At 38.0% G+C, this 22,808-nt stretch overlaps 1 protein-coding gene across 6 annotated transcripts in view; it reads left to right on the top strand.

Annotated features, from left to right (window-relative positions):
• CSRNP3 (cysteine and serine rich nuclear protein 3) overlaps positions 1-22,808 on the top strand; it is a 236,277-nt gene that overhangs the window by 33,281 nt on the left and 180,188 nt on the right. Inside the window, exons 1-3 of one of the 6 annotated variants that reach the window (XM_051848550.2) lie at positions 16,063-16,264; positions 16,676-16,733; positions 20,075-20,178. The exons of 1 other annotated variant lie outside the window; for it this stretch is intronic. The gene's annotated coding sequence lies outside the window, so the exon portion shown is untranslated. Of the gene's footprint in view, positions 1-12,166; positions 12,192-16,062; positions 16,265-16,319; positions 16,461-16,675; positions 16,734-20,074; positions 20,179-22,808 lie in introns of those variants that run through there. 4 more of the 6 variants (XM_051848552.2, XM_008258687.3, XM_051848551.2 and 1 more) reach the window with 4 other exon arrangements.

Below are 22,808 nucleotides of genomic sequence, written 5' to 3'. Positions count from 1 at the left end.
TTTAACCACTCCTGAAAGCGTCATCGATCTAAGACCCTATTTGTTTAAGGTACCACATCATCTAGAAGTGCAGTGCAGCATTTTCCATGCTCCTGTGATTTCCTTTTTAAAATCTCCAGCATGTTTATGACCTCCTTGGTGTCTATGCCTCTCCTGAAGTTACAAATTGACTCTCTCCTGGAAAAATCAATTGCAGGACTCCTCTATGCTGGACACTTATTGATTTCTATAGCTTGTGAGTTCACAAAGTACCTATCATGTTCATTTAGACACCATCAGGTCTCATAATGGTGGCTTAAGATGCTTTCCAGATGATAGTGATGTTCTTGTGGTTTGGAGGAAGGAGGTGAAAATTATCTGTTCCACAGTCTGTCTGAACAATGAAATAGTTCCTTGGAAGTAGAAAAGTTCCATCAGAGACAGGGTTTATTTTGTAATGACTATTTTGATATGTGGTCATAACTGTTCTGTGTCACCATTGCTTCAGTTTTTAGAGCAGAAAACACATCTGTGTGGTCAGAGGAGAAGTCTTGGGCTATTAAACTGGAAGGCCATTGCAAAGTTTGATGAATGTTCTTCAGCAGTGCTCTTAATTAATGTACTTTTCTTTGTGACTTTCCAAGGGATTTTAAGGAAACATTTGCTGTAAGGGAGTGGTAATAGGCATCAGTGAGCAACTGTTAACAGAGTATGTGATCAGGACCATGACTGGGGAGAACAGCGAGGCAGAAGAGTAAACAGGAAGAGATCGCAAAGGTGATCTACAGGGGACTTTCTGTTACTGTAGGATATTCTTAGCCTGATTGCAAATACAGGATCATATTAATTATTTCATAAAGTTGAGAAAATTGAAAAAGAAAACCCATGTCAGTTTCTTTAAGAGTATATCATAGTCTGTAATTATCAGAATAAGACAAAACATCAGCAAAGAGTGAAACCTCAACCATGGTTAAAAAAAATGATACAGCTAATAGGACCTTTATCAGCATCCATGCAGAGTCCCCTGTTTTACAGATGTAGAAACAAAGGCCCAAGGTAAGTAACCTAACAAAAATCAAAATATAGGTTGGTAGCTGCCGACCTCAATATAGATCTCTAAAATCTGTCTTTCTACTAGACAGTGCAACTGCTTGATGGTTCAGTTACAGAAATAACTGCTAAATAGAGGAACCCAAGTCATTAGGTAAAAGTAAGACATGGATGTATCTTTTATGTCAGCTCCTCTTAGAAACAGAATGGTTTTATCCTTTGCTGAAGAGAATTGGTGTATCATCTCTCGCTACCGTTTTAGGTTCTTTTCAGTTGGTTTCTAATGAAAGAGCTGGCATGTACTGCCTGTAGAATAGTGTCAATGATGAGTTTATGAGCAAATTCAACAAGCTAAATGAAACAGTGGGCAGAGTATTCAATTGGATTCTGAAAGAACATTTCATTTCACTTTTCTATAAGTAAATGACAAGGCAGACTGGTGAGACTTCCCTTGTATGTCCCTGACATTGATGGAAATATCTTACAGCAAACATGTTGTTTTACATTTACATGAAGGGAATTGGTTTGTCTTGGTGACATAATGCTACTTGTGATAACGTGAAAGTGTTACAATGAAAAGTAGGTAAGGTGAAGTATGCAATGGGAATCTTTAATGGCAGGCAACACATCAAGGGTTATTTTATTCACTTTGAAAGTAAACCCTTTGTACATTCACTTTGCCATATGAATGAACGAATGGCCATCTCAGAATCCATGAAAAAAGATAATATCATTCTACCCCCTTGACTCTAGGGCCTTGAATTACTTGTTCAATAATTCAATACTACAGAAACCCACTTACCTTGCATTTCACTTAGTCACAGCTTCTGAAGGAGTAATCCTATTCCATTTTGTTGACTAGTTACAGATTGTGTTTAACTCCTCCAAAGTCATTTAAATTTTACTTTAAACTTAAAAACACAATTGGACTGTATCTCAACTAAAATTTTATTTATCTATATAAATATAGGTATATTTATATATCTATTTCTATATAGATAATAATGGATCTAGAAAAATAATCATTGTGATGTAATTTCTTGCTAGCTATGATGACAAACTAAAAGTGAGTTTAGTGGTTATAATAGCACTGTCTCTCACAGCATTTGAAGGATGAGATCTTATAGCATGAGATTCGAATGTATCATAGAAAAACCTCCTAAATTCCCAATCTATTTTTTACTCAGGATGCATCTAGGTAAAATTAATATTGTAGTTATGGTTCACAAAGAACACAATAATTAAAGTTGCTATTAAATACCAAAGATAGCATCTTCACATTAGTGATAAAAATATTTTGATCAAACTGTATAATTTATTTAGAAATAAATCTTAGAACGTTTGTATTTTATAAACCTCTTGATAGATAATCATATCCTTTTTGGTATCACTTAGGTGTGGTCACAGTAAAAAATAATTGATTTTCCCAACTGCAAAATATTTTGGCTTGAAAAATGAACACAAGTGAAACTAGATAAATAAAACTCTTTTAGCCATCTTCAAAGTATCATGATCTTCTCTCTTTGATTTTAATACCATAGGTTGGCTTTATCCTTGTTGTTTATGAAGGTGATGATGAAGTCAGTGCCTGGAGCAAATGTCTTTCTGTTTCTCAAAAGATTTTAAAATGCATTGTGTAGATCAGGCAATCTGATGCTTTTTGACAGCTTGGGGGATGTATATGTGTGTGCATATGAACACAAAAGGAAAAATAAAAATAAAAGTTAAACTTTTTAACAAAAAAAATCAATTGTGATTTATTTCCAAATAGGCAGCAGTATTTGACCCTTTTACTCTGAGAAGGACATCTTTGTATGTCAGAAGTATTCTTTATTTTTTGTTTGTGGTATTGGAGAATGAACAGAGTATTTTAGGGCCACAGAGTTATTGTACCATATTTTTTTTTAATTTGACAGGCGGAGTTAGACAGTGAGAGAGAGAGACAGAGAGAAAGGTCTTCCTTCTGTTGGTTCACCCCGCAAATGGCTGCTACGGCCAGCACGCTGCGCCGATCCAAAGCCAGGAGCCAGGTGCTTCCTCCTGGTCTCCCACGTGGGTGCAGGGCCCAAGCACATGGGCCATCCTCCACTGCCTTCCCAGGGTACAGCAGAGAGCTGGACTGGAAGAGGAGCAACCAGGACTAGTACCTGGCGCCCCAACCAGGACTAGAACCTGGTGTGCTGGCGCCACAGGCGGAGGATTAGCCTAGTGAGCCGCAGTGCGGCCCATACCATATGTTTTAAACATTCAGCTACAGTCATCTGGCACAAACTAGAAGAGTTAAATTTCAAATTTACTCTATTCCACTGTGGGTTGGATTAGGGTTGAAAGTATAATTTTTAAGGATAATTAAGAAAGAACTAGTGATAAGAAAGGTAAATATTTGCCTATCTATCAAAACGAATACATAAAAATTTGGAAAGGCAATTTCTTTTAATGATCCTTAAGTTTCAGGTATGAAGGTATTTGCAGCCAGCTCCGTGGCTCACTAGGCTAATCCTCTGCCTTGCAGCGCCAGCACACCGGGTTCTAGTCCCGGTCGGGGCGCCGGATTCTGTTCCGGTTGCCCCTCTTCCAGGCCAGCCCTCTGCTGTGGCCAGGGAGTGCAGTGGAGGATGGCCCAAGTGCTTGGGCCCTGCACCCCATGGGAGACCAGGAGAAGTACCTGGCTCCTGCCATCGGCAGCGCAGTGCACTGGCCGCGGCGGCCATTGGAAGGTGAACCAACAGCAAAAGAAGACCTTTCTCTCTGTCTCTCTCCTCACTGTCCACTCTGCCTGTCCAAAAAAAAAAAAAAAAGGTATTTGCAGTGAACTAAAATTTAAATGAACTCTCTGTTGCATTTACTTTTATCTTACAAATGTCATAATAATGGGGTAGCAATAAAGATTGATTTATATTACTATAATTCTTGATTTTTATTTTTAGGAAACTTGATGAATATAAAGTAGTACTAAGTCACTTTAAGATCCTTAATGGATATCTGCAACAGTCTTTTTTTAAAATTTTTATTTATTTATTATTTTATTTGACAGGTAGAGTCATAGACAGTGAGAGAGAGAGACAGAGAGAAAAGTCTTCCTTCCGTTGGTTCACTCCCCAAATGGCCGCTATGGCCGGTGCTGCACCAATCCAAAGCCAGGAATCCTTCTTCTGGTCTCCCACATGGGTGCAGAGCCCAAGCACTTGGGCCATCCTCCACTACCCTCCCAGGCCACAGCAGAGAGCTGGAGTGGAAGAGGAGCAACAGGGACTAGCACCCGGCGCCCATATGGGATGCCAGTGCCACAGGCGGAATAGCGCTGGCCTGCAACAGTCTTAATTACAATCACCACGAAAGCAAAAATAAGAAACCCAAAATATGAAATTCAAAACAATTTCCAATGCATTTGGAAAACTAGTGAAGATTGAGAAACAGACTGCTAAAAGCACTGGACATTTCTGCAGTGAGTTCCATTATTGGTGATGGCACTAGATGATTCTGTGATAGGTCTCATTAATTGTGACATATTGAGACCTGAAACGCATGAAATGGTTTGTATTCTTACTCCATTAAACAATCAATGGAAATACCATCTGATAAAAGACACGTACTTTAGTTTTAAACTAAATTGTTTTCTAAACATTCACAATTAAACAATACCTATTTATATTCCATCTTATCACTGGCTCCAAAGCCAACAACTACGTTTTTGAAAGTATAGTTTGGGGGGGCTGGCGCCATGTCTCACTTGGTTAGTCCTCTGCCTACGGCACCAGCATCACATATGGGTGCCGGGTTCTAGTCCCAGTTGTTCCTCTTCCAGTCCAGCTCTCTGCTATGTCCCAGGAGGGCAGTGGAGGATGGCCCAAGTACTTGGGCCCCTGCACCCACATGGGAGACCAGGAAGAAGCTCCTGGCTCCTGACTTCAGATTGGCGCAGTGCCGGCCGTAGCGGCCATTTGGGGAGTGAACCAACGGAAGGAAGACCTTTCTCTCTGTTTCTCTCACTGTCTATAACTCTACCTGTCAAATAAAAATATATATATATAAAAATCTTAATCCCAGAGTTTGGGGTGTTCAGTTCCATCTTCGAGTACAATCTGACAAAATGGTATAATTTACTATATAGTTAAATTTAAAATATAATTATTTGACTGTTAATGAACAACTTAATACATTATCCCTCTTAGTAGTTTTTTTTTGTCTGTTCTACTTAATATGACTGGTTTAATTCTGTAATTTATACACAGTTATTCTTAAGTGTTGAAATTTAACTGAAATGTGATCCCTGTTTAACATAAGAGTGGGGATAAGAGAGGGAAGAGATGTACAATTTGGGACATGCTCAAGCTCACTTGCCCCAAATGGTAGAGTTAGAAACATACCAGGGGACTCCAATTTAATCCCATCAAGGTGGCATGTACCAATGCCATCTCACTAGTCCAAGTGATCAATTTCAGTTCACAATTGATCATAATGAAAGGACTAAGAGTCAAAGGGAGCACATAAACAAGTTTAGTACCTGCTAATACTAACCGATAGAATAAATAAAGGGGAGAGTGATCCAACATGGGAAGCGAGATACTCAGTAGACTCATAGAATGGCAGATGTCCTAAACAGCACTCTGGCCTCAGAATCAGCCCTAAAGGCATTCGGATCTGGCTGAAATGCCCATGAGAGTATTTCAGGCATGGAAAGCCAAGACACTCTGGCAAAAAAAAAAAAAACTAAATGAAAGATCTCTGTGAGTGAGATCCCAGTGGAAAGAACAGGTCTTCAAAGAAGACCTTTCTCTGAAGGGAGGAGAGAACCTCCACTTTGACTATGACCTTGCCTAAACAAGATAAGAGTCGGAGAACTCAAGGGGCTTCCATAGCCTTGGAAACTCAAGACTGGTGCATAGGGAGATTACTGATGCCATAAACAAGAGTATCAATTTGTTAAGTCAACAACAGGAGTCACTGTGCTCCTCATGTATGTTCTCTGTCCTTAATGTACTGTACATTGAGGCTTAATGCTATAACAAGTACTCAAACAGTATATTTCACTTTGTGTTTCTATGGGGGTGCAAACTGTTGAAATCTTTACTTAATGTATACTAAACTGATCTTCTGTTAAAAAAAAAAAAAAGAAGAAATTAGCAATTCCCAACTTGACTCTCACTGGGATTAAACATGACAATAGGTCTGATCTGATTTCATCATCATTTAAAAACTCATCTATTATTTTTCACTTTATGTTTCTGTGTGGGAGCAAACTGTTGAAATCTTTACTTAATGTATGCTAAACTGATCTTCTGTATATAAAGAGAATCGAAAATGAATCTTGATGTGAATGGAAGGGGAGAGGGAGTGGGAAAGGGGAGGGTTGCGGGTGGGAGGGACGTTTTGGGGGGGAAGCCATTGTAACACATGAGTCGTACTTTGGAAATTTATATTCATTAAATAAAAGTAAAAAAAACACACACACAAAAAATAAATTTAATTTTAAATATAATTTAAATTTAAAATATAGTTATTTTAATTAAAATATAGTTATTTAAGGTATTTAAAATATAGTTATTTTATTCCCACATAGCCAGTCCTATTTCATGACATTTCCAAAGATGGTGTCTGGTGTTTTTTTTTTTTTTTCCACTTTGTCAGATTTGACTCTTCATTTGCTGTTTCTATGACAACCTTCATTTTAGCTTGGAGCCAGTAGTACATATTTTATATATGTATAGATATGTATTCCAAGAACTCTCACCCAAAAATTGATGATTAGGTTGACCATTGTGGTCACTAATCGATGTTAGAATTTAATGCTGTGTTGGCTGGCGCTGTGGCTCACTTGGCTAATTCTCCGCCTGCGGCGCTGGCTCCCCAGGTTCTAATCCCAGTTGGGGCAGCGGGTACTAGTCCCCCTTGCTCCTCTTCCAGTCTAGCTCTCTGCTGTGGCCCGGGAAGGCAGTGGAGGATGGTACCCTGCACCCGCATGGGAGACCAGGAAGAAGTACCCGGCTCCTGGCTTCGGATCAGCGCAGTGCCGGCTGTAGCGGCCATTAGGGTAGTGAACCAACTGAAGGAAGACCTTTCTCTCTGTCTCTCTTTCACTGTCTATAACTCTCTGTCTCTCTCTCTCACTGTCTAACTCCGCCTAGAAAAAAAAAAATTAAAAAAAAATTAATTAATTAATTAAAAGAAATAAAAAAAGAATTTAATGCTGTGCTAAGATCCTACTTGCATATAACATAGATATCACACATTTGGCTCAGAACTTTTAAAAATAGGCATGAAGCTAAACAGGCTGCAAAAGAAAATATAAGGAGTAAATTGGCTGAGTTATCTATCACTAATAAGAAGGTTACATATTCAAATAGCCTGAAATATGTGATAGACAAATGTTTGATGAAAAATTAAAGAATAAGTGGAATCCAAAAAGTATAAATGCAGCCTACAAATATATTACTGTTTTCAACAGAATAGCTCTTACTTGTTTAGCATTCACTAACTTTGTGGTAAGAATATGGAAATTAGTGTGGCTGGCACTGTGGTGTACTGGGCTAAGCCTCTGCCTATGGTGCTGGCATCCTATATAGGCTCTGGTTCTAGTCCCAGCTGCTCCTCTTCCAATCCAGCTCTCTGCTTATGGCCTGGGGAAGCAATAGAAGGTGGTCCAAATGCTGGGGCCCCTGCACCCACATGGGAGACCCAGAAGAAGGTCCTGGCTCCTGGCTTCAGATCAGCTCAGCTCTGATCACTGTGGCCTTTTGAGGTGTGAACCAATGGATGAAAGACCTTTCTCTGTCTCTCTCTGTCTGTAAAAATAAATAAATAAATCTTTTTTAAAAATACAAAAGAATATTGAAATTATTGAGATTTATAATTACAATTATTTTAAGTTCCTTGATGTCAGGGCTGTAGTCTGTTTCTTCCACGTTACTTAATGGAAATAATCATAATAACAAGTTGTATTGAGCACTTGATCATTTTCCAGGCATTGTGCTAGATTCCTTAAAAAAGCTGATTTAGGGCCAGCATTGTGGCCTAGCAAGTAAAGCTGCCACCTCACGCCAGCATCCCATATGGGTACTGGTTCGAGTCCTGGCCACTCCACTTCTGATCCAACTTGCAGCTAATTTGAAGGGGATGCAATAGAGGATTGCTTGGGCCCATGCATTCAAAGGGGAGACCAGGAAGAATCTCTTGGCTCCTGGCATTGGACCAGCCCAGCTCTGGCTGTTCTGGCCATTTGGAGAGTGTACCAGTAGATGAAAGACCTCTTTCTCTGTCTCTCCCTCTCTCTCTTTGTAACTCTGCCTTTCAAATAAATAAATAATTTTTTTTCCAAAAAAAGCTATTTAATTTAATTCTCCTGATTTGGGGCCCTAAATGCATTCATTTTTGATTGACATGCATATGAAATTTTCTAAAAAAGGTATTTGATTGAATGTTTTCTCTCATCTTACAAACAACATTAGCCAATTGATTTAGGCAAATTGTGTAGAAATGAACTCAGATTGTTGAATACAACTAGGGCTTCCTTCAATAGGTACAAGCGAAAAGAAAATACACCACATATTGCTGAAGTGTTCCATTTATGCATACAATATTGCCAATAAGGACTACGGTACTTCCCCAAACTGTTTATGTAGTTTCTTACCAAACTTCAAGTTCATTGCTAAATGATAATTTGCTGTTTCAATATTACTACATTGAGATGTTTTTGATTCAATGTATTTGATATTTATTTTAAGATCTGAAATGTATAAAAGTTTTAGCTATAAGACTCATTTTTCCAGTAATTTATCTTATGGTGAAAACTTGCATAGAACTTATCTGCTATATAATTGGTTAATAATCTCTGGAATATCTACATAATGTATCATCATCATGTAGTTAAATAAAAAAGTTAATAAGTATACCTATTGACATAAAAATACATTGGCATTAGCAAGGAAATTGATAAAAATTGTTAGTTCTACCATATTTTTGGTAGGTATTGAGCTTTTTTTCTTTATTTTTACTATTTTTTACTTATATATAGGGAACAAATTTCATGGTCTTTAATATATTCAGTTTTAAAAGCACTAACTCAATCACTTCTACCCCTCCTCCTTTTCTTATTTTTCTTTACAATTTATTTTATATTCACAAACTTAACCCTCTACCAAATAAAGAATTCAACAAGTAGTAAGTAGAAAAAACACTGTTCCTCAGAGTATAGATAAGGACTGTAAATAATAATCAAATCTCAAAATGTCAATTTCATTCACATATATTACTTTTTTGTACTCTGTATATTAGTTACCACAAATCAGGGAAAACATATATTTGTCTTTTGGGGACTGGCTTATTTCACTAAGCATAATGGTCTCCAGTTGCAATTATGTTTTTAATTTTATTTTTATTATTTTTTTGCAAAAGATAGGATTTCATTCTTTTTTATGGCTGAGTGGTATTCCATTGTGTATATATACCACATTTGCTTTATCCAATCACCAGTTGATGGACATCTGGATTGATTCCATATCTTAGCTATTTTGAGTTGAGCTACTAAAAGCATGTAATACATATAACTGTTTCATATGCTGATTTCATTTCCTTTTGTTATATTCCCAGGAGTGAGATGGCTGGGTCTACTTTCAGATTTCTAAGGAATCTCCATACTGTTGTCTATAATGGTTATACTAGTTTACATTCCCACTAATAGTGTATTTGAGTATCTTTTCCCTCACATCCTCACCAGCATTTGTTATTTTTTTGACTTTTGCATGATAGCTATTCTAAATGGGGTGAGATGAAACCTCGCTGTGGTTTTTATTAGCATTTCCCTGAGGGTTAGAGATCCTGAGCATCTTTTCATGTGTCTGTTGGCCATCTGTATTTCATTCTTTGAAAAATGACTGTTCATATTCGTAGCCTATTTCTTAATTGTATTTCTTATTTGCTGGTGAGTTCCTAGAGTTCCTTATATATCCTGGATATTAGTCCTTTATCAGATGTATAGTTTGCAAATATTCTCTTCCATTCTGTTAGTTACCTCTTTACTCTGCTGAGTGTTTTCTTTGCTGTGCAGAAACTTCTTAGCTTTATATAATCCCATTTGTCTATTTTTGCCTTTATTGCCTGTGCTTCTGGCATCTTTCCAGAAAGCCTTTGCCTATGTCACTGTCTTGTACTGTTTCCCCTATTTTTTCCTCTAGTAATTTTATGGTTTCAGGTCTTCAATTTAGACCTTGATCAACTGTGAGTTGATTTTTTTTTAAAATTTATTTGACAGGTAGAGTTATAGACAGTGAGAGAGAGAGACAGAGAGAAAGGTCTTCCTTCCATAGGTTCACTCCAAAGCCAGGAGCCAGGAGCTTCTTCCTGGTTTCCCATGTGGGTGAAGGGGCCCAAGCACTTGGGTCATCCTCCATTGCCCTCCCGGGCCACAGCAGAGAGCTGGACTGGAAGAGGAGCAGCCGGGACTAGAACTCGGCACCCATATGTGATGCCGGCACCACAGGCAGAGGATTAGCCAAGTGAGCCCTGGCGCCAGCCCGAGTTGATTTTTGTAAGGTAGGAGTGTTTCATACATTGGCATGCAAAGATCCAATTTCTGCAGCACCATTTGTTGAAGAGACTGCCCTTTCTCCACAGAGTGATTTTGCCTCATGTATCAAAATTAGTTGTTTGTAGATGTGTGAATTAATTTTGGGGGTCACTAAATTGTTCCATTGTTTGACATGTCTATTCTTGTGCCAGGACCAGGCTGGCTTTGGCTTGTCCAGTCCTGAATGTTGAGGGTATTTGTTGAGTGAACAACAAATGGATGAGAGCTCTCTGTCCATCTCTCTTATATATATCTCTGTGTCTGTACCTCTCAAGTGGATAAATAAAAATTTAAAGATTAAGCTTTTGTTTGGAAACTGGGTGATAGCCACCTGATTCCTTCCTCTGTGAATTACAAATAAATTTCTACTTTCTTCCACCAAAAAAAAGGAAAAAAAAGGAATTATAAGATAAAACTAAAAAAAAAAAAAACTTCAGCATGAAATATAAAAGGCTCTTTAGTTCTCATGTACATTAGTACACAAGGTGTCTTCAAAAAGTTCATGAAAATATAATTCACATTAAATAAACTTATTTTTTAATTCCATGTCCCATAAACGTTTTGAAGTTGCTTTGTATTAATTAAAATAAAATGAAATGGTACTGAAAGTGATACAGATTGAAATTCTGTTCAAGTGTAACTCATCTATACTGATTGCCATTAAAATTAGTTTTGTTAAATACTGAAATTCTCATGCCCCTGCCTTTGGTACCTCCTTTGACTGATGAGATATAAATTTTTTACATGCATCAAGACTCTATTAAGATCCCATTCATAAGAGAATTAATGGCGCACAGTGAGTATTAAAGACTGCGCTGAAAATGTATTATGTGAGCTCCTATCCTAAGGAATTTATGCTGTAGTTGAGAAATTCACACTAATATATATGAAACCAGGCTGAGAAATATAGTTTTCAACTGGTATACTTTGTGTAGATTGGAGAAAAGTTCATTCTCCTGTCCTGGAATTTGACCTAGAAAAAGTGATATATTAAGTGGATATAGATTTTGAGGGTTTTAGGGGTTATAAATTCATTTTTCAAACAAAAATGTTTATTGACAATGTGCTCTAATTAAATTTTAAGTAGTAACAATGAACAAACACAAACTGTAACTGGGACAGGTGATTAGTACAATTGTTAAATCATGCCTGGGTACACCCATACCCCAATTCAGTGCCTGGTTCTAGTCCTAGATGCTGTGCTTCTGATCCAGTCTACTAATGCACACCCTGGGAGCCAACAGGTAATGGCTCAAATATTTTTATCTCTGAAACCCATGTGTGAGACTCATACTGATTTCAAGGTTCCTGGCTTCAGCCTAGCCCAGTTCTGTTGGTTGCAGGTAACTGGGGAGTGAACCAGCAATTGTCTGTCTGTTTTTCAAATAAAAATCAAAATAAATAAATACATAAAAAGTTAAAATACAACTGCTAACCAAATTTATATATTCAATAATTTCTATTCTACAAAAGCAAAACCCATTGACTTCTCTCTATTTTCCACTTACCTGGGCAGACATAAAAAGATAAAGTCTAAGTGTTGCTTGAAGAAAAAAAGGAAAACTAGAAGCATTGGAGTTCAGATCAGATGGATAGACAGGTATTTGGGCCTCTTTTACCATCTTTGCAAATAAGTTGAAAGATAAGTTGTCCTTTTATATTACTTTTTAAAATCTCTCTTCACTTATTGATGTGGGATAAAAGAAGACAACATAGCTCTTTTTAGCATCTGATGTTTTATAACTATGGATCAAAAGATATAACTAAACAGTTTATCTCTGAGAGAAATTCCCTTTTTAGATTTCATTTTTTAAAAAATTAAGCTTCCCACATAAGAAAAAAGAGAATTCATTCGTTAGTATGGCCAATAGAGATTCATTAACATAGCCACTTTCATAAAACTTAATTTGGGATTTGTCTTAGCACCTCTTTAAAATATTGAAAGTGAATGGTTGTATTACAGAAGACCTTTGGTTGCAAGTAACCAAAGTGCTACACAATGGAACAAAAAATAAAATAAAGTAATTTATGACATCAGTAATCACCCAAGGCTCTTGTCATGAGCTGCCAAGGTGATTACTGACATCATAAATAAGAGTGTCAATTGTTAAATTAACAATGGGAGTCACTGTGCACCTACTCCCCATGTAGGACCTCTGTCTTTAATGTGTTGTACTATGCGAATTAAAAGTAAAACTACTACTCAAACAGTACTCTATACTTTGTGTGTCTGTATGGGTGCAGTCTGTTGAAATCTTTACTTAGTATATACTAAGTTGCTCTTCTATATATAAAGATAATTGAAATGAATCTTGATGAATGGGATGGGAGAGGGAGTGGGAGATGGAATAGTTGCAGGTTGGAGGGAGGTTTTGGGGAGAAAGACGCTATAATTCGAAAGCTGTACGTTGGAAATTTATATTTATTAAATAAAAGTTGAAAAAATTAAAAATAAAGTAAAATAATTGCCTTCATTCACATAACCAAGAAAGACAGGAGTAAGGATACATTAGGCAAAAATGAGACTTTAATATCAACCCAAATACTCTTCTTGTCACAATGACTTGGTTTCCTTTTCACTATGGAAGAACCTCATTTTCTCCTGCTGCATACGGGATTATGAGTTTCCCAGATGATCTGTGGAAGATGTTGCCTACATACACATGTGCACATGCTTTTAGCCCCATGTTCTTAAAAACATGGAGCTGTCTGTTATACTCTTGGCTCCAACAGTTTATATTCCAAGAGTCACCTGTGTGGCCATTTGTGCTGAGATACAAGCCTGTCTCTTCTGCTGCAATTTGCATTTCCTGACTTCCAGGTGGGTCCATCAAATGAGATGCTCTGGTAGGACAATGGAGGGCCAGGGAGAAGGCATATACCAGAATATTCCCACTCCCCCAACCATGCCTTGGGTAGTACGCCCAGTGGCTGCAATGAAAGTCACAGAGTCGGAAATATCAGAATGATGTTAACCTCGATTTTTTGGTACTCCAGAGCCCAAGCACTCTCCACTACATTACCACATCACAAATGTTTCTCTCTAGAACTGCATGAAATCTGCATTTCTCTAATCACATATTTAAAATCTTCTCTCAGGGCTCACTTGTTCTTTGCCTTTTAGTAAAATCACTGATTATAAAGTCATCTATTATGAAGTCTACTTACAAATCTACTTCTGTAATGAAATTTCCTCCTATGGTGTCTAGAATGAATCCTTCTTTCATTTATCTACAATGTGGGCTTTTCATTGGCATGATGTGTTAAGAAGAATCCAATTGAGGATGAGGCTAATCACATAATTGTATATACTTTAATAATAAACTTGCATTGACTCTCTCTGCCACAGCAATGTTTCTGGAGTGTGAAGAAGTGTGTAGACGTTCATTAGATCCTTATTAGGTGCTAGGCACCTTTTGCAGGGGAATATTGGGGTTACTCCTTACATCTTATGGTGGCAGAGAAGATAAGAACATATTCTTATGAAAAAGTCTGTGATTTGTCCCTCACTTTTTAAGACAATGAAAGTTGAAAGGGAGCCCTAGCAACCATTCAAGACTGTCTGGGCTCTCTTGTCCTAAAGGCTGTGTGATTTCCATTAGGAAGAATGCCCATCATAGCAATGAAAGTAGGCACCACACATAGACTGCTTAATGAATTAAAAGATGAACTAACAAATGCTGAGATCTCCCCCTTTTATTCCTGTCAATGCATATAATTTTCTTTCTTTAGGCTGCTTTCTATTTTCTGCAACTGAACATGAAAGTACACTGACTAACTCAGTAGGCAGTTCAGCTGTATTCCTAGGACCATCTGTAAGAATTTATGCATTGCTGCTGGCACTGTGGCATAGTGAGTAAAGCCTGTGATATCTGCATCCCATGTGGGCACCAGTTTGAGTCATGGCTGCTCCACTTCTGATCCAGCTCCCTGTTAATGCACCTAGGAAAGCAGTAGAAGATGGCCTGTGTACTTGGGCCCCTGTAGCCACATGGGAGACCTGGAAGAAGCTCCCGGCTCCTGGCTCCTGGCTTCAGATCGATCAGTCCTGCTCCAGCTGTTGCGGCCATCTGGGGCGTGAACCAGCGATGGAAGACCTCTCTCTCTCTCTCTCTCTCTCTTTCTCTAACTCTGTCTTTCAAATGAATGAATTAATTTAAAAATAAATAAATATTTTCTTAAAAAGGATGTATGCATTGCATGGGAATCTGATTATTCTAGCAGCAATTTCCTGTTTTCTTTGTGAGATTAAAAGGAGCCCTGCAATCAAATTCGTATATAGAATTGTTTTAAATCATAGGTAGCATGTCAAAAACCACAATAGATTTTAAAATTGTTTTCCCAAATTCTTTTTCATGAAGAAGCACACACCTTTATGTAAATGTATGAATATCACATCACAGATTTTGTTTAATGTCTTTCCTTCTTTTCTTTTTTTTTTTTTGTGGATTAACTTTTGCATATTCTTCTCTTCTATCCTTCCCCCACATCTCTTGCCATGGTGAAAAAAACTCTTGTTGACAATGTGGTTTATATACTCTCATGCTTTTTTGACAATCAATATGATATAATCATAAAGATGCGCACATTCTCATCGTTTTCATTCAAAAACATTATATTTTATGTATTTTTATTTTCTCATTAGATAGTACCTGATAGAAATTCTCCCAGTTATTTGCCTCAGCTCTATTGCATTCAAGAAGTCATTAAAAATCTTTGTATAATATCCTAAGTTATAGATATGAAATAGTTTAGTTAATCTTTGTCCTCTGGGTATTCTTTTGTTTCATATTAGTTATTATACTATTATGAACAGAACTATTATATATGTCCTTTAAAATTTTTTCCCAGGCCGGCGCCACGGCTCAATAGGCTAATCCTCCACCTAGCAGCGCCGGCACACCGGGGTCTAGTCCCGGTCGGGGCGCCAGATTCTGTCCCGGTTGCCCCTCTTCCAGGCCAGCTCTCTGCTGTGGCCCGGGAAGGCAGTGGAGGATGGCCCAAGTGCTTGGGCCCTGCACCCCATGGGAGACCAGGAGAAGCACCTGGCTCCTGCCTTCGGATCAGTGCGGTGCGCTGGCCGCAGTGCGCTGGCTGCAGCGGCCATTGGAGGGTGAACCAACGGCAAAGGAAGACCTTTCTCTCTGTCTCTCTCTCTCACTATCCACTCTGTCTGTCAAAAAAAAAAATTTCTTCCCTTATACTGCTGATTTATACTTTAGAGGTTTATTCCCAAGAGTGGGCATACTGATTTATTAGATATTAATGCATGGCTTAAAAAAAAAGTTAGGCAAACTCTGATTTCTACTAGTTTTGGATTAGGTTGTACTTTTCCCCCCCTAAGTTTCAAGCAGTAGATATATATTTATTCATTCAGTAAGACAAAACCTGCCCTTGAGATAGTTATATGAGTAGTCAAGAGGAAAACAAACAAGTTAATATTATGATGTCACAAACGTACTGTGATGGAAATAAAGCAGTGTTAGGGAACAGAAGGGGGTGGCTGTTTTGAAGGAGAGAGTCAAGAAAGGCCTCTCACAGACATTATTTGGCAGAGGCTTAATGAAGTGAGGGAGTGGATCATGCAATATCGCATAGGAGAGGCTTCCAGAGAGAAAGAAGAACAAGTTTAAATGTCAGCAAGGAACTTGACGCTGGTGTGAACAGGCAATGGTGAGTCACCGGAGGCAGCCAGGAGACAGGGGTGGGAGGTACCAGCCCAGTTGGGGAAGTGAGAGATGTGGGGACTTGGACTAGGAAGGAAGCAGTGGAGATGGAGAAAAGTGTCAGATTCAGGGTACACATGGAAGGCAGAGCCAACAGGGAAGAATGGTTGTTTGGCTGTGCCATTTGAGAACACGAAATGAACGTGAGTAATCCCTAGGCTTTTTAAAATAAATTTTTTATTTTGGGATGATTTTAGATTTATAAAAACTGCAAAGATACTTCAGAGTTCCCCTGAACCCTTTGCCCAACCTCCCACATTATTACCCTCTTACATACCCTTGGCACGTTTATCAAAGCTAAGAAGTTATAATGGATACAGCGTCTTAACTGTAAAAACACAGATTCCTCACATTTCAGAGTTTCCCACCAGTGGCCACTTTCTGAACAGGATACAGTCACGGATACCACGTGAAATGTAAGCCTCACTTTGCTTTACTTTTCTCCATTTGGAACAGCCCCTCAGTCTTTCCTGCTTTTCATGACCATAGCTGTGTTGAAGAACACTAGTCAGGTTTTTGTAGACCTGACCCTAAATTTGAGTTTTCTCTCCTGGAAAAAAAAATTAAGAAGTAGACATCTGCTGATTTGCTCCCAAAATGTCTTTAATGGCCAGGACTATATCAGGCCAAAGCCAGGAGCCAGGAACTTAATCCAGGTCTCCCATGTGGGTAATCAGGAACCCAATTACTTGGGCCATTGGGGCTGCCTTCCAGGTTCTACATTAACAGGAATCTTGAGTCAGCCCCTGCACCTGGTACCAGAACTCAACTACTCCAACAAGGGTTTTGGGTATCTAAACTGGCATCTTAATCCCTGGGCTAAATGTTCATCCTTCTATGACATGTTCTTATTATTAGACAGGGGCAGGGGATTCTGAGGAAGAATACCACAGAACTTCTCTTCTTAACAAATTATATCAGAGGTACATGATACTTGCAATATGTATTGCTGGTGATAGTAATATTAATTGATTGAGATGGTATCTGCCAGGTTTATCCATTGTTATGTAACTAACATTTTCATTTTTAATTTTCCATATTCTATTTTATCGGAAACAATTTTAAAATGCAGTTCATACCCTAGGTGGAGGGTGGGAGTTTGGGTGGGATGGGATCAGGATCCAATTTCTTGGAAAAAATTATCTGTCCATACTATTTGAAAATCTTTTGTATGTAAGATTTTTTTCCTTTCTTCCATATATTTATTCATTCGAGTGTATATTTTTTCATTATAGATCCATAGATAGTCATTATTTGGAGGTTGCAGTTTAATACTGCCATTAATTTCTGTTCTCTAAACTTTTCCAACTTTTGCCATTGAGTTCTTTCAGGTTGACTCTTGTGTCCTTTTGACATGCCTGGACTTTTTGTTTTTACCCTTCTCCTTATTTTTCAGTAGTACATAACATTTCAAACTCAATATGTATATCTTCTGCCACATTCTTAGTATCAAACATTTCTTCAGGGAGTTAGATTTTAATGAACCATTTCATTATATAGTGATTTCATTTCCAGAAATGGAAAAGCCTAGAAAAAGCCTGGAGTATCATCCTCTCCCTCCCTCAGTCTTCCTCTCCCTCCCCTCCTCCTTTTCTGTCACTCTGTCTTTCCTTCTTCCATCCTTCCTCCCTGTCTCCCTCCTTCCCCCCTCTTTCTTCCTTCTTCCTCTTATTATTATTTGGGGGTATATGTTCAATTTAATAAGTCTACTAGCCATTCAAGTTCAACTGAAGAATAGAGGAGGCATCAGATCTCTTAAAGTTTAGGGTAGTTTAAAGATATACATTTTGGAATATTCCATAATGGTTCTCTTTATGGGGGAGGGTGAATTCTTTTTAATTTTTAATTTTTTTGTTTTTAATAGGTTCAATATATAAAGATATTAATAGTATCTCTCCCTCCCCTCTCTCCTTCCTACACTGCCTTTCTCTCCCTTTCCTCATTCTCCCCTTCATTTAGAGATAAAAAGGTCTTTAACTGACATTGTAGTCAAGGGCTTAATGCTATTAATGGTGTTTCTTTAAGACATGGACCTGCATCTGTTTTCTCAAGACAGAGTACGAGAAGGAATTTCAGAACTGAGTCTCCTGAAGGACTTAGAATTCAGAAAGAATGGAAGAAATCAGCAAGGAGGTTGAGAATAAGCAGTAAATGAGTTAGGTGATGACCAGGAGTGTGCAATATATCTGAGAAGCCAAGTCAACAAATATTCAACAAAGGGACAGTGCTTGTCTGACTTAAAGGTGGGGGGACTGGGGAAAATAAAAACAGAATTTACCACTGATATGGCAATATTCAAGTTCACTGATGACCTTTGATAAGTGTTATCTTAGTAGCATTATGGAAGTGAAGCCTGATTAGGGAGAGTTCAATACAGAATTACAGCTGAGGAAAACAGAATTCCCCTTTTTGAAAAATCTTCCTATAAAATGTAGCAGAAACTGATAGAATAAAAAAGGGAGAGAACGATCCAACATGGGAAGTGAGATACACAGCAAACTCATAGAATGGCAGATGTCCTAAACAGAACTCTGGCCTCAGAATCAGCCCTTAAGGCATGTGGATCCGGCTGAAAAGCCCATGAGAGTATTTCAGGCATGGAAAGCCAAGACACTCTGGAAAAAAAAATGACCTAAATGAAAGATCTCTGCGAGTGAGACCCCAGTGGAAAGAGCAGGTCATCAAAGAAGGAGGTACCTTTCTCTGAAGGGAAGAGAGAACTTCCACTTTGACTAAACCTTGTCTAAATATGATCAGAGTCGGTGAATTCAAAAGGCTTCCAAAGCCTTGGCAGCTCATGACAAGAGCCTACGGTGATTACTGATGCCATAAACAAGAGTGTCAATTTGTTAAGTCAACAACAGGAGTCACTGTGCACTTACTCCTCATGTAGGATCTCTGTCCTTAATGTGCTGTACATTGTGATTTAATGCTATAGCTAGTACTCAAACAGTATTTTTCACTTTGTGTTTCTATGTGGGTGCAAACTGTTAAAATCTTTACTTAATATATGTTAAACTGATCTTCTGTATATAAAGAGAATTGAAAATGAATCTTGATGTGAATGGAAGGGGAGAGGGAGCTGGAAAGGGGAGGGTTGCGGGTGGGAGGGAAGTTATGGGGGGGGAAGCCATTGTAATTTCTAAGCTGTACTTTGGAAATTTATATTCATTAAATAAAAGTTAAAAAAATAAATAAAATTTAGCAGAGAAGTAGAATGATAGTAAGTTGGGGAGCTGATGGAAGGGGGGAAAGAAGTGAATTGAGAGAGATTATAACATCTTTTCACATGTGTGGAAATGATTCAGTGAAATGGAAAAACATCATGATGATGTGCGCTGGGGGTATAATTGGAATAATAAAAACCTAAGTTCAGAAGAGGAAATGAAATCTAAGACTTAAGTGAAAGTTTTGACCTTAACTAGGAGAAAAAAGTTTTTCCATCTAAAAGATTGAAGTCAGACAACGTAAGTACAGATATCAATTGCAGGGTGGTAGGAAAGAGAAGAAATTGAATTGTGGGTTTTTTTTCCCAATTTTCTTAGAAGAAATTTTACAAACTGTGAGCTAGAAAGGAATGTGTGGGAACTGGAAAAAGGCAGTTACTTCCCTTAGTGGTATCACAGAGGTGAAACATTTATTATTAGGGGAAATGAGGCAAAACTGCCACACACTACTGGGACCCATTTGAATTTTGTGGCAATTTGTCAAAAGCTATGCTGATAACACAATATCCCACATTATTTTCTGGTTACAGTCATCTATTTGGCTACTGGGGGAAGATTCATAGCAGGAGGAGAATTAAACTTAATCAGGTGTCTTCTGTCACACTAATTTGAAGACAAGAGAAAGGCATTGGAGGTGAGTGTACATGCAAAAGAAAAGACTACAATGATAATTAGACTCTAAATTGAGTGTGTGGGAAACTGGGAACTTTAGTGGAATGAGTAAAAAGGTCAAAAAGCATTTTGCTGGTGAACTATGTGATTTAAACAATGAGGAGACCTTTGTTGTAAAGGTTCTTGAAGCCCTCCCTACACCCTGCCGATCCTATTTGATGCCACAGTAGTCAAAGTTGAATCATGTTTTCAACCCTTCTAATGATAAAATGTGATGAGTCAAGCTTGCAGTTCTTGTAGGATCAATCTTAGTAATTTACAGTTTTCCGGGGAATCAGCTCCTTTCCTAGGTTTTTAAATTTTTAAGTAAACTGTTATTTTAGTTCTCATGATTCTTGCAAATTTCCAGTAATTATAACTTCTCTTCCCATGCCTTTAAATAGAGAATTGCATAAGAAATATTACAGAATTGCATTCATGCTTTTAAGCACAGGTGACAGAATAAAAGTATCGCATAATGAATACCTCATCTATAAAAGTAGCTTTGTTATGATAACGCCTGACCACTTTACTGAAATAGAACATGTTCTATCATCATTTTCCTTACTTTTCTGTCACATTGATACATTTAAAAAAAAATTAAGCACATGTTTAGAAAAAAAAAAAACAAAATTTTTTTATTGCTGGATAAATGAATGAATTACCTGTGTATATTTTTGACAGTTGTATTTCAGTATGTGTTTGAAGGCACAAAATTGGAGAGGCATTCTTATTTTAAGATAATCTAAACAGAATCAACATCTCTGTCAGTGGGATTTCTTTCTGCTGAAAGGACAGGGTCAAACTGTGCAGAGCAGTTCACTCTCTCCTGCCGGATTCCTTTGCCCTAAGCCCTTTGCTTCTGTCAGGAAGCTGTCTTTCAGAATACAGAATGCTTTTAATGGTTGGAGGCTTATTAATTATGCAATGCTATATTTTGAGATGCAACTGCAAATGCAATTAAACTATGACAGTGAACTTACAAGTTTTATTATCACTTAAGGAACACTAGACAATTTCTCCACTTGTGCTCATAGACCAATACTCTATTTTGATGTGTTTAAATTGTGATAGGAACCAGGCTTTGGAACATGCAGAAATTGTCAGATTAGAAGTCTCAAATTATGTTACTCTTAGAGGAACAGGTTTATTGTCAAAACACAAGCATTTGCAAGAAAGACTTCTTTAGAAGCAGGAATAAGGCAAACACATATCAAGTTATATTTCCTCATAGTTTATCATTCAGTCATCTGTTTAAAATAATAAAAGTTTACCTATTGCTCAGTGAAGGCTATCACTGGGATGTGACATTGAGTGATTCCAATGCAGGCTCTGGGCAACAAGAATTGTGTGCCTCAAAGATACCCTTTGGAGAAACTGTTGACACACATGGGAGAGTGCCTTGAGATGACTTCTGGGATTTATAGGATGACTTACAGTAGAATTCATTGGCAACTAGAAAACTAAGAGGGCTGGAATGGTCTTCACATTTTCTCCTGCACTGCAATATTGAAGAAGTTGTACAAGTAATAAAAACTAGCTCTCGGGAATTTTCTCAGTTGAACCCCAAATGTTAGAAAAGACCAGATGTTTGGGGTCAGTGTTGTGATATAGCAGATTAAGCCTACATCTGTTGGCCCCCAAAATAGACACCAGTTCAAACCTAGATGCTCCACTTTCAATCCAGCTTTCTGCTAATGCACCTGGGAAAGCAGCAGAGGATAGTATGTAGGCCTCTGCACCCATGTGGGAGACCTGGCAGAAGCTCCTGGCTCCTGGCTTTAGCCTAGCCCAGCCCTGGTTGTTGTGGCCATTTGGGGAGTGAACCAGAACTGTCTCTCTGACTCTCTCTATAAATTTGCCTTTCAAATAAATAAAAGATAAAATATTTTTTAAAAATTTAAAAGTACCAGATGTGAATCATGAGTATTAATTAGGTGCACATTTCAAAGTGATGATAGATGTTTATGTAAATTTTATTTTTCATAGGATTTATAATCAGACTTCTGACACTGCATTTTTTAGGCAAGCATAACAAAGCCTTGTGAGAACAAATGTTGTTAATGTTATTTATATGAGCATACACGTTCCTATCATCTACAAGTTCACCTTCATTATTTTTCACAGTACCTGGGAGAGTTATGTTCATCTTCACACAGGATGAGGACCCTACTTGTGTGGTGTGTGACGGGGCACTCCAACTTGATCTCGATCACCCCATAAGGATAGGATCCTAGGCTTGATGGCTGTTCCCGTTGATCTTGGGTAGACCATCAACAGTGTGCCCAAAAGGCTTGCAAAGAAAGAAGCCCCCCTGATCTTAAGTACCTTCTTCATGGAGGATTCTACTACGATCTTGCCCAACAGTGTTATAAATCTTAGCAACACAATCCTAATCTCACTCTCACACCCACATGTGCACAAATTTCCTCACACAGTCTCACACAGCCAATGTTCACAAGTCACCCTGAATTGAAACGGATTTCAACATCAGTTACTGTGCTATGCACAGAACTGTCATTGATTCTTGGATTCCCAATATTTGGACCTTTGCACTTAATATGACTTCCAAACTCCTTGCTTTGAGGTGAATTCCATCCTAGTGGTTCCACT

The sequence above is a fragment of the Oryctolagus cuniculus genome, chromosome 3 (genome assembly GCF_964237555.1).
Source record: "Oryctolagus cuniculus chromosome 3, mOryCun1.1, whole genome shotgun sequence".
In the NCBI taxonomy this organism is placed as follows: domain Eukaryota; kingdom Metazoa; phylum Chordata; class Mammalia; order Lagomorpha; family Leporidae; genus Oryctolagus; species Oryctolagus cuniculus.
The sequence above is the reverse complement of the archived record's forward strand: the minus strand, read 5'-3'. Positions and strand labels throughout refer to the sequence as shown.